At 32.1% G+C, this 10,104-nt stretch overlaps 1 pseudogene; it reads right to left on the reverse strand.

Moving 5' to 3' along the window:
- Positions 1-2,726: 2,726 nt before the first annotated feature.
- LOC116107658 lies at positions 2,727-9,056 on the reverse strand (annotated as a pseudogene).
- Positions 9,057-10,104: the final 1,048 nt, after the last annotated feature.

The raw sequence follows: 10,104 nt of genomic DNA on the forward strand, positions 1-10,104 counted from the left end.
GATTTTATTTTATTTTATTTTTATCATTATTATTATTATTATTATTATTATTATGTGTGTTCTTTATTTTTGCAGAATGGTTTGAGATGAATATGAGTTGAGATGAATTTGATTTTGCGGCAACCGACAGTGGCCGATTGGTGGCTGCACCACAACTGATCAAGCCTTCTGCTTGCACGATGGCTAGTGAAGAGTGAAGACCCAACCCATTTCACTTCCCTAACGTTTTTTTATTTTAATTTTAATTAATTAATTAATTTATTTTTGATTTGGTTATTGGAGTTTTATTTTAATTTTAAAAATATAGATTTAGGTTTGTTAAAGATCTGGGTTTGTATATAGATTTGGGTTTTGTATCTGATTCTGATTTGTGTATTAGTTTCCTGTTTGTGTTTTTAAATTTGATTAATCAATTTTTTTGGGAATAAAATGAAAGGGACATTTTATTATTTCCTAAGCAAATGAAAGGGAATTTTTTGACAAGAAGAATAAAATAGAATAATTTTTAAAATGGGATAGCTAATAATAAATGAAAGATGAAAAAAAAAAAAGGAAAAAAAATATTTTTTTAAAAATGGCTAGCAATAATAAAATGGAAAAAAAAAACTAGTTAAGTTTGATTTAATATGATTTTTAATTAATAACACTACATAAATGAGAAATTCGTTAAATGAAAAAACAATGAAAATAAACTGTTCTAAAAGTAGTATATTAATAGTAACTGATGAAGGAAAAAATAATTAAGTTTGATATAAACATTTTTAAAAAAAAAAAAAAAAAAAAAAAAGTAATGATGAAATAAAATACATTTTCTAAAAAATAAATTGAAGAAAAGAAAATTATAAATCATAAAAAGGGTAAGATACTCTTTCGATAATATATATATATATATATTTTTTTTTAAAAGAAAGGGTAAATAGATTTTTTTTTCCAATTATTTGGATGGAATGGAGCCCCTAATTTTTATTGAAGGCAGGGGATATATGCAACCTTCCGATTAACCTGGGCTGTCAAATATTAGCCAATCTCAAGCGGCTATACATGATTAACCGAATAACGTTACCCTAAATTTTTAGATTAAGTAATCAATTTTGAGACGGAATTTAATTATACATGCATAATTATTTAAGCTTTTCTTTCACTCTTTATGGAGTTCAGTTGATTTTAGGAGGAAGAGAAAAAAAAATTAATTTCTAAATTGTGTTGGGATATTTCTCTTTCTTGTATTATGACATGTCAAAATCCTTATCAATATAGTGGTGTTATTTAAACTCTACTAAATATCTTTCTAACCCTCAAATATAATTAAAATCATGGGACTAGTATTTATACCCCACAAAGTTCTCTAATCTTGATAACACCCTTGTGGTACTGGTAATTACTTTCAACCCCTTGTCATCAATGTCCTAAAGTTTCTTCAAATAATTTTAATAGAATAAAGGTAAAGAATAAAATGCTCCTAAATTTTTATAATTATTAAGGCTTGATGCATTTACAACTAGTAAAGTCTAAAACTCGTAAAACTAACTACTCATTAGGGCTCAGTCGATGGGTAAGCCTGTGGTTTGCTAGACACTTGCGTGCTCAAAAGCCATATTTTAATGGCATCTCTTTGATGGCAAGGTTTAGCGGGATCCGTAACCTAAAATCACAAATACTTAAATAAAAAAACTTTGAAAGAATTCGAAAATGTTAAGAATATTTAAAAAAAAATTTGCCAAGTTCAAATATTTCTTATTTTATTTTTTCGGATTTGTATTAATTTTTAAAATTTTTATAAAGGAAGTTTTCCAATTTCATCTTTTCCAATTTTTTTTGATATACTCTTTTCATTACTCTAGATTTTTTTTTTTCATTTTTCGGACATTTTCATTTTTTGTTTTGTCAGATTTTTAATTTATTATTTTCTTTTCTATGTTTTAATAAAAAATTGTAATATTTTACAAAATTTAATAAAGTTTTAAGCCCTTTATGTGTTGTTAGAGATGAAGTGAAAGTGGTAGGGACGGGTTGTAATTAATGGGCATAGCGGGTGAGCGTATAAAGCTCATTTACCCTTTCTATGGTTAAAAGTAAAGAAAACACACTAATGACAGGGGGTTCAGAGTAATTATCAGTTCTCTATTATATCAAAATGCAAAGCACTAGTGTAACCCTTGTTTAACACTCAAGTTTAAATACTGGTTAATCAAACCCTAAGACAAGAATATTTATTAGGAATCAGTAATTCTTTTATTCCCATGGTTTGGTTCCATCTGCTATCTCTTCAAAAATTTTAAACATAAAAACATAATTTCAAACTTTGTTTTAGAAAAAAAATAATGGGCTTAATATATTAAAATAATAAATACCCTTCTTGATATTTATTAGTTTAATAATATATATTCTTTAAAAAAGATTAATATTAAGATTTAGAAAGAAATTTGGTAGAGTTTAAAAAATCAATAAAACTATGCTTACTCACAATCTTACTAACCATCTTACTATCCTGGTAAATATAACGGCATAGTACGGATATTATACGTATGGTACCCATACTATGCCGTTATATTTATCAGGATAGTAAAATTGTTAGTAAGATTGTGAGTAAGCATAACATTACTCTTAATAAATACCAGTCACTTATTGATATCCATTTTTTTTTTTACAAGACCCATTAAGTTACATATCCAACTAAAAGGCCCACTGTTACTTGTCATCGATTAGTTAGGGCCATTGTTGGGACAATACGTTACCAAGATCCATTAAGGTACATAACTAACTAATAAACCCATTATCACTCTACACTAGGCCATCATAAAGTCACAAGTTTGAGTAACCACTCCATAAAAATGAGTTTGACCACGTACAATATTAAAAGAAAGAGAAAGTAGAAAAAATGGTTTGCAATAAGCTGACTTCTATAGCGATTTGGACTCATCAAATTGTAAGGAAAATTCTGAGCTGTCTTCAATTGATCCTTGTTCGGTTTCCTCTGGAGTTTCCATATGCAACATCTCTCCTCTCCTATGCTGAGGCTCTTGGTCTTGGTCGATTTCTAAGCTTCTTTGAGATTTTATCAACCCTTCAAGCTCGGTGGCCACCTCTTTCATGGTAGGCCTCTTTTTCCCATTCAATCTTAAACATCTCATCACAAGCTCTGCAATAGATTGGATATCTTCCTCCCTAGCTTCTTTAGCTACTCCTGTATCCAAAATCTCAAGCAGTTGGTTCTCCTTTGCTAATGAGATGAAGCATGTCACCAGGTTTTTCTCTTCTGCTCTAGCATAGGAGAACGGCGTTTTACCCGTCAGAAGCTCTACAAGCACAACTCCGAAACTATACACATCACTTTTCTCTGTGAATTGGCTTGATTGAAAGTATTCTGGATCTAAATACCCCAAAGTTCCTTGGACTGCTGTCGTTAAGTGAGTTTTATCTTTTGGGATGGACCTTGAAGTACCAAAATCAGAAATTTTTGCACCATACTTCTCATCTAGGAGTATATTGGAAGATCTTATATCTCGATGGAAGATAGGAATCGAGGCTGCAGAATGCATATAAGCAACTGCCCCTGCAACTTCACAAGCGATTCTAACTCGATTGTCCCATGAAAGTGAATATTCTTGTTCTTGTTCTTGTTGTTGATGATGAATGATGAGAAAGTGTTCCATTAGGGATGAACTCATATACCAGGACTGGTACTTCAGTCTCCAAGCAACAACCGGGAAGCTTTACAATGTTTCTATGGTTGACTTGAGATAAAATGACAACTTCGTTAATGAATTGCTCAATCTGACTTTTATCAATTGCTTTCGATCTTTTAACAGCAACTACATTACCATCCGGTAACATCCCTTTGTACACAGTACCAAATCCTCCCTGACCTAGAAAGCGACTTTGATTGTAGTTGTCTGTCGCCTTCTGAAGCTCCTCTTCAGTAAATATTTTTGCTCTTTCACTACAACCATAGTCTAACAATCGTTGTTGAAGCAAGAGGCCACCATTTTGCTTAAACAGTTTCTCTTTTCGCNCCAAAAATACTACCAAAAATAAATTTTTTTTTAAAACACAAGTTTCTAAAGGGATGTCTAATTTCTCATTAACCTCCACCCTCTTTTTTAATAAGAGTAATTAAAATTGTAATTTTACATTTTATATTCAAAAAAATAAAAATTAAATCCAATTTTAAAAGTTTTTTTTTGTGTGTGTGTTCTTTGTTTTTGCAGAATGGAATACAATGAAGTTTGAGATCTTATTGTATTGCCAATTGCCTTAATGTTATAGAATAGTTGGTTGTAAATAGGTCTTTAAGACCAAACGCGACTCAATTGGTAATATTGAACGGTACAAAGCTAGACTTATTGTCGAAGATTTTACTCAGAAGGATGGTGTTGACTACGATGAGACATTTTCTCTAGTCTCATCAAAGGACTCATTGAGGATTATTGTGACTATGATAACTCATTATAATATGGAGTTTCATCAAATAGATGTGAAAACTGTCTTTCTAAATAAGGATTTAGGAGAAGAGGTATACATGGAACAATTAGATGGTTTTCTTAATTGAAGGGAAAGAGCACATGGTGTGTAAGTTGAAGAAGTCAAATATACGGACTTAAACAAGCTTGTCGACAATGGTATCTTAAGTTCAATGTTTTTATATCTTGATCCACGTGAACAAAGTTTTGACCTTGTTTTTTAATTGAGATTTGTGACTTTTCAAAGCCACATTTGTAAGATTAATTGTCTGTTACTGGCTCATAACGAGCCATACGCCGGAGAACATTTGACTTTCATTTGGATTCTCGAAGTCATTGGACCAATATACTAATTGATGTTGATGCTGGTTAGATGGATGGTCGTTTTAACTCAAAACTCCCCAGGTCCTATATTGAGAAATTATAAATATGTATATAGACGTGCAAGGTTTTTCTTCTCATGAACTCATCAAACCACATAAAACCTAACTTGAGAGAGTTTTATTCAAGGCAAATGGATGAAAAAGGAGCTCCTCAAAAAGGGTCGGCAGGCTTTTCAGTGGGAGAAGAAATCAAGAAACGCTGTGGACGTAGCCCTTCATTTTCTTCAAAACCTCCTGAAAAGAATGATTCTTCTTCTACAAAAACCTATGATACCAAAGAAGTAGCTGGACGTCAAAAAAGTGGTCGAGGAGGAAGAGGAACCAGCGGTAAGTGACGTTTACTATTGATGCAGAGCCAAGTCTCCCTGCCCTGGGTTTGAAACAAATGGTGCAGCTTAAGAGCGTCAAGAGTCTCAGTTGAAAATTAATGTATTTGTCTGTGTAGGTTGATTTTCATTTGTTTTATATTAAATGTAATCTTCGGTTAGTTGTTGGTGACTTGGTTGAAAGCTTTATATTTTCCAGGAAAGAAAGAAATTTTAAGATCGATTTCATATAGTTTGATCTTCCTTATACATCAAAACAAATTTTCTTGTTTTGTCATTGCTCGTAATTATCATAAATTAGACAATGATATTATTCTAACATCAAGTCTTCCAAATATGATATTTGCTATATTAAACCATACAACACCTATAATTACTTGGGTAATCTATCCGCAAGGTCCCAAAAATACTACCAAAAATATATATATATATATTTTTTTTTAAGACCAGGTTCTAAAGGGATGTCTAATTTCTCATAACCTCCACCATCTTTTCTATTGCGAGTAATTAAAATTGAAATTTTATTTTATATAAAAAATAAAAAAATTCCAATTTTTGATTTTTTTTTTTTATCATAAAAATTGAATAAACAAGTTGTGCCATATTATAAATTGGAAAGGTGTTTTTTTTTTTTTTTTTTTTTTTTTTTTTTTTTTTGTAAAGCCAGTTTAGCCCCCTAACATCAATTTCTTAATTAACATTTTTTTTAAAAAAAAAAAAGGTAAATGATGAAAGAGGTAAAATACATTTTCTAAAAAAAATTGAAAGAAAAAGAAAATTAATAAATCATAAAAAGGGGTAAAGATACTCTTTCGAAAAAAATTTAAAAAAAAAAATGCTAAATTAGAAAAGGGTAAATAGATTTTTTCCAATTATTTGATGGAATGGAGCCCCTAATTTTTATTGAAGGCAGGGATATATGCAACCTTCCGATTAACCTGGGCTGTCAATATTAGCCATCTCAAGCGGCATACATGATTAACCGATAACGTTACCCTAAATTTTTAGATTAAGTAATCAATTTTGAGACGAGATTTATTATACATGCATAATTATTTAGCTTTTCTTTCACTCTTTATGGAGTTCAGTTGATTTGGAGGAAGAGAAAAAAAAATTAATTCTAAATTGTGTTGGGATATTTCTCTTTCTTGTATTATACATGTCAAAATCCTATCATATAGTGGTGTTATTTAAACTCTACTAATATCTTTCTAACCCTCAAATATAATTAAATCATGGGACTAGTATTTTACCCCACAAAGTTCTCTAATCTTGATACACACTTGTGGTACTGGTAATTACTTTCAACCCTTGTCATCAATGTCCTAAAGTTTCTTCAAATAATTTTAATAGAATAAAGGTAAAGAATAAAATGCTCCTAAATTTTTATAATTATTAAGGCTTGATGCATTTACAACTAGTAAAGTCTAAAACTCGTAAAACTAACTACTCATTAGGGCTCAGTCGATGGTAGCCTGTGGTTTGCTAGACACTTGCGTGCTCAAAAGCCATATTTTAATGGCATCTCTTTGATGCAAGGTTTAGCGGGATCCGTAACCTAAAATCACAAATACTTAAAAAAAAAAACTTTGAAAGAATTCGAAAATGTTAAGAATATTTAAAAAAATTTGCCAAGTTCAAATATTCTTATTTTATTTTTTCGGATTTGTATTAATTTTTAAAATTTTTATAAAGGAAGTTTTCCAATTTCATCTTTTCCAATTTTTTTTGATATACTCTTTTCATTACTCTAGATTTTTTTTTTTCATTTTTCGGACATTTTCATTTTTTGTTTTGTCAGATTTTTAATTTATTATTTTCTTTCTATGTTTTAATAAAAAATTGTAATATTTACAAAATTTAATAAGTTTTAAGCCCTTTATGTGTTGTTAGAGATGAAGTGAAAGTGGTAGGGACGGGTTGTAATTAATGGGCATAGCGGGTGAGCGTATAAAGCTCATTTACCCTTTCTATGGTTAAAGTAAAGAAAACACACTAATGACAGGGGGTTCAGAGTAATTATCAGTTCTCTATTAATCAAATGCAAGCACTAGTGTAACCCTTGTTTAACACCAAGTTTAAATACTGGTTAATCAAACCCTACGACAAGAATATTTATTAGGAATCAGTAATTCTTTATTCCCATGGGTTGGTTCCATCTGCTATCTCTTCAAAAATTTAAACATAAAACATAATTTCAAACTTTGTTTTAGAAAAAAAATAATGGGCTTAATATATTAAAAAATAATACCCTTCTTGAATTTATTAGCTTGATAATAATATTCTTTAAAAAAAATTAATATTAAGATTTAGAAAGAAATTTGGTAGAGTTTAAAAATACCAGTCTCTATTGATATCAATTTTTTTTTACAAGACCCATTAACTACATATCCAACTAAATGGCCACTGTTACTTGTCAACGATTAGTTAGGGCCATTTTTGGGACAATACCTTACCAAGATCCATTAAGGTACGTAACTAACTAATAAACCCGTTATCACTCTACACTAGGCCATCATAAAGTCACAAGTTTGAGTAACCACTCCATAAAATGAGTTTGCAATAAGCTGACTCTAAAGCGATTTGGACTCATCCAATTGTAAGGAAAATTCTGAGCTGTCTTCAATTGATCCTTGTTCGGTTCCCAGAAGTTTCCATATGCAACATCCTCCTCTCCTCTGCTGAGGCTCTTGTCTGGTCGATTTCTAGCTTCTTTGAGATTTATCAGCCCTTCAAGCTCGGTGGCCACCTCTTCATGGTAGGCCTCTTCTCCCATTCAATCTTAAACATCTCATCACAAGCTCTGCAATAGATTGGATATCTTCCTCCCTGCTTCTTTAGCTACTCCTGTATCCAAAATCTCAAGCTTGTTCTCCTTTGCTAATGAGATGAAGCATGTCACCAGGTTTTTTCTCTCTGCTCTAGCATAGGAGAGCGGCGTTTTAAATAACTCCGTCGAACTCACATCACAACTCCGAAACTATACACATCACTTTTCTCTGTGAATTGGCTTGATTGAAAGTATTCTGGATCTAAATACCCCAAAGTTCCTTGGACTGCTGTCGTTAAGTGAGTTTTATCTTTTGGGATAGACCTTGAAGTCCCAAAATCAGAATTTTTTGCACCATACTTCTCATCCAGGAGTATATTGGAAGATTTTATATCTCGATGGAAGATAGGAATCGAGGCTGCAGAATGCATATAAGCAACTGCTCCCGCAACTTCACAAGCGATTCTAATTCGATTGTCCCATGAAAGTGAATATTCTTGTTCTTGTTCTTGTTGTTGATGATGTATATGATGAGAAAGTGTTCCATTAGGGATGAACTCATATACCAGGACTGGTACTTCAGTCTCCAAGCAACAACCGAGAAGCTTTACAATGTTTCGATGATTGACTTGAGATATAATGACGACTTCGTTAATGAATTGCTCAATCTGACTTTTATCAATTGCTTTCGATCTTTTAACAGCAACTACATTACCATCCGGTAACATCCCTTTGTACACAGTACCAAATCCTCCCTGACCTAGAAAGCGACTTTGATTGTAGTTGTCTGTCGCCTTCTGAAGCTCCTCTTCAGTAAATATTTTTGCTCTCTCACTACAACCATAGTCTAACAATCGTTGTTGAAGCAAGAAGCCACCATTTTGCTTAAACAGTTTCTCTTTTCGCATTTTGCATCTTCTGTTCTTTAAAAATCGGTATAACAGGTACCCTGAAAGACACATGCTCAACAATCCCAAGCCAATGCCTGTAGCTGAAACAAATTTAAAATTTCTGAACGTATGTAAATATTAAAATATATATATTTTGAACTATAGGTTCTAGAATTAAAATTTAATTAAGATATCATTGGGTGCAAGAGTAATACCTAATAGCGTGACTATTTTGACCGGAAACTTTTTGCCATGATTGCAAGTTGAAGCCTGTAGTCTTGCATCTCTAGGAAAATCAGCAGGACAATTATAGCAGAAGAAATTCTGTGGATTTATTAAACAACTATCAATTTTCAGTGGAATGAAAAGAGATGTAAAGGGGAAGAAGTTACTATCTTGAGATATCGTGTTTGCCTCGAGAAGGCTTTCTTCATCGACACCAAATACATTTGCAATTGATTCAACTGTATCGCCCCGCGTTACCAGATATTGCAGCAAGGAGATCACCCCATTTTCTGTCTAATTGGTACTTGGACAGGCACATTTCAGTTGAACCACCACCTCGAAACCCACGAACACATTTTGATCAAAGAATTCACCATTGAGAGCTTGGGAACTTGTTAGGCCTTGGTAAGTGTCATTGGCAATATTAAAAGGGGTCTCGAAACCATCCTGGATGGTGTAAACGGTATTGTGTTGATAGAAACCACGAGGGCAGGAACAAGAAAGGGGAACTATTATTAATTTTCCTGGAGGTATATGACTAGTAGTGAGATATTGTTTATGAAGGCTATTCCAGAGGCATCAGAGGTTAAAAGATGGCAATTCTGATGGGTGAATCATAAGGTAGTTGCGATCGAAAAGTTTTGAAGGATTGACATGACGTTTCAGAAATATTACACGAATAGCTTGCGGTTGTAGAAAGGTTCTGGGAGCAATCAAGCAGGTTTTTTTGGTATGGTTGTTGGCAGTTTGATGGCTGATAGAGCAGACATAGAAAGACAAAGATGTAAGGGAAGTAGAATGAATAAGGCTTCATAATTGGATTGAGTTTTGTTGATGGGTTTTCTTGTATTTTACAGGAGTGGACAATTAGGAACCATGCTTCGTTGAATGTGTGAACAAAGTCGGTCAAAATGGATTGGTGGTGTAGTCATGGTACAAAAATTATTAAACAACGAAAACAAGAAACTTGGAGTGCTATATACTTTTTATTTCTTTTCTTTTGTATACAAAAAGACTTTTGACTAAGTCAGAGATTTGAAGTGTAATTTG

The sequence above is a fragment of the Pistacia vera genome, unplaced genomic scaffold (assembly GCF_008641045.1).
Source record: "Pistacia vera cultivar Batoury unplaced genomic scaffold, PisVer_v2 Contig545, whole genome shotgun sequence".
In the NCBI taxonomy this organism is placed as follows: Eukaryota; Viridiplantae; Streptophyta; class Magnoliopsida; order Sapindales; family Anacardiaceae; genus Pistacia; species Pistacia vera.